Source organism: Prorops nasuta, unplaced genomic scaffold, assembly GCF_024137725.1.
Source record: "Prorops nasuta isolate Cenicafe-Biocafe unplaced genomic scaffold, Cenicafe_Pnas_1.2 PNAS00197, whole genome shotgun sequence".
Lineage (NCBI taxonomy): Eukaryota > Metazoa > Arthropoda > Insecta > Hymenoptera > Bethylidae > Prorops > Prorops nasuta.
The window spans coordinates 33,254-36,276 of NW_027116993.1; positions in this window are offsets into that span (position 1 = coordinate 33,254).

A 3,023-nucleotide genomic window follows, 5' to 3' on the forward strand; every position below is an offset into this window, starting at 1 on the left:
GCCAATCTTTCAATGCTTTCATCCTTGCCTGTTTCAAATACCAGAATGCAGGAATGAAAAGCCCAATGTTTGATTCAACTCCAATAGTCAGTATGTGAGCGAACCTTCTTCCTTGGTTTTCTAATTCAATTTTACCAAATGTATTTAAGTCAAAGCACAAGTATTACTATTTGCTATAATAAACTTGCACAGTGACTGTAAAATACTAAATGATAACACTATGCGTAAGCCTGAAATCAAATTCATCATTTAACAATCTTAATCTTCAAAGAAAATAAATATTTGAAGGAACATGAAACATCTCAGTTACTTACCAGTATTTGATTTTGCCCCATCTCCATTTTCTTTATTGCTTGTTGACCTAACTTCTGTAATATTTGGTTGTCTTCGCATCTTTTGTAAACATCTACTATCGTATAATTTGTTCAAATCCAAATACTGGTCAACTTTTATTTTACGTAAATAAAGATTTTTTGGAATGTTTCATATCTTTCAAATTAGCATTGCCATAATTTAATCTAAAATATTTGTTTATATATATATGATATAACATATCGGATAATTACAATCAATATCAGTTTAAAGAAAACAAAAAGCAAAACATGTATTTGATTAATGATTTCAATACCTGAAAGTTTAGCATATGATTATTAAGTACCTTAACAATTTCTTTCAATTAATATCCTCCTGATAATGACCGATGCACATTATTGTTAAAAGTATATTTCTCATTGGCACAGACTTGTAAATATTAATTTTATTTAATCCAGTCAGCTCTATCCTCATCAATGAATATGAAAATATTCTGTCTTAATTTATCTGCAAAAAGAAATACCACAAAGTACCACAAAGTATATACTACATCCTGTATTGTAAAATATAATATTATACTTATCTAATTCGCGAATCCTTCAGTCACTGTTAATTGAATTATTTGTGATTGTAGAAATTAACAAATGCAATATCGCAACACGATGAATAACCTCACTGCATTAAATAAAAATAACCTCACATTACAATTTACACAGTTCAATATAGTCGCCGAATTGACAGTTCACAACCATACATAGTTTGATCGTTGAGTATATTATGTTGGAAGCGTTGTGAAAATGACGTCATTTTTCTTAGCGACCAACTTCAGCCCGAGACATACACTCTGGCTGGAGAAGAAGAAGATGACGGAAAGAAATTAAATTCGTTATACAGGGTGTAACGAAACGACCGCCTTTTCTCGTAACTGGAGGTTCGGGGTGACAAACTGAGTGCACGTGTAAAATTTCGTTCGAATCGTTCAAGAGGTTTAAAAGTTATTTCTATTTAAAAATCACCCTTTTTCAGTCCTTTTCGAACGACTTTAACTGCATAATGGAAAGTGGAGAAAGTGAAAAACAATTGATGAGCACCCAGCTAGAATGTTAAAATTATCGATCGCGTGCGGTAATACTTTTGCTATTTAATTCTTTAATCTGGTAATTAGATTAATTTTAAAAATAACAAAATCCTTTATATTACAATTCCAATTCAATTCAGTACAAGCATCATTGACTGATTTGATGGAAAGAGCGAGTTGACGCAATGTAAAGGAAAGTATCAAAAGCTAAAATATCGCGCGAGCGCAATGATAACTTAATAGACAATGCATGAGGGCATTCTCTTTCTACTAACGAAGCTAAAGGGAATGATTCAAAATCAATACATTGATGAAGGAGAAAACTAAACTCACCCATTAAATGTTCTGCAAGTTCCTTTAAATCGAAGTTTTTGAAAAAGCTTCAAACTGGCTCCTCGATGATTTCCAGAAAGCACACTATCACTGATTTTGCATTTAAACACTTGTGAATTTAAACAAATTAGGTATTAACCTACGTTTCTTCAAAACACTGGAGAATTTGACACTTTTGAACTGTTTGAAGTAGGGTGATTAAGAGTGGTCGAAACGAATTATTGATTATTCTATCTCTCTGTGTCTCTCTTTTCAGCCTACTTCAAACAGTTCAAAAAGTGTCAAATTAACCGGTGTTTTGAAGAAACGTAGGTTAACACCTAATTTGCTTAAATTCGCGAGTTCTTAAATGCAAAATCAATGAAAGTGTGCATTCTGGAAATCATCGAGGAGCCAGTTTGAAGCTTTTTCAAAAACTTCGGTGTAAAGGAACTTGGAGAACAATAATGGGTAAGTTTAATTTTTTCTATCATCAATGAATTGATTTTAAATAATTCTTTTTACCTTCGTTTGTAGAAAGAAAATGCCTTGATGTGTTTCCTATTAAATTATCAGTGCAGTCGCGTGACATCTTAGCTTTTGATACTTTCCTTTTCATTCTATCTTCTCCCTCTTTCCATCAATTCAGTCAATGATACTTGTATTGAATTGATTTGGAATTGTAATGAAAAGGATTTTGCTATTTTTAAAATTAATCTAATAGCCAAATTAATGAAATAAATAGCAAATGTATTATCGCGCGCGATCGATAATTTTTACATTCTAGTGGGGTGTTCGTCAATTGTTTTTTCACTTTCTCCACTTTATTATGCACAGTTAAAGTCGTTCGAAAAGGACCGAAAAAGGGTGAGTTTTAAATGGAAATAACATTTAAACCCCTTGAACGATTCGAACAAAATTTTACACGTGCATTTGGATGGTCACCCCGAACCTCCAGTTACGAGAAAAGGCGGTCGTTTCGTTACACCCTGTATATATAGCTAACAGATTATGAGATCTCTGGATTGCGTGAACCAATTTTGATGTTTATGGGCTCAAATAAAAGCTTGTTCTAATCCATTTCAAGAAAAGCTTTACTGAAATCATGACAGTGTTTCATTTACGGAAAAAAATCGATTTAAAAATTGAGACGGCCAATCTTGCTGTATAAGATACAGTAGTGCCTGGACGGCGGTATAGACACGTCTATACCTACTTTTATGTACTTGCCGTCGAGACACTACCGTGTCTCTTGATAAAAGATAGAATCCTTTATTCCTTTGAAAAAGCTAGCAATTCTTTCTTTTCAATTATTTTTATA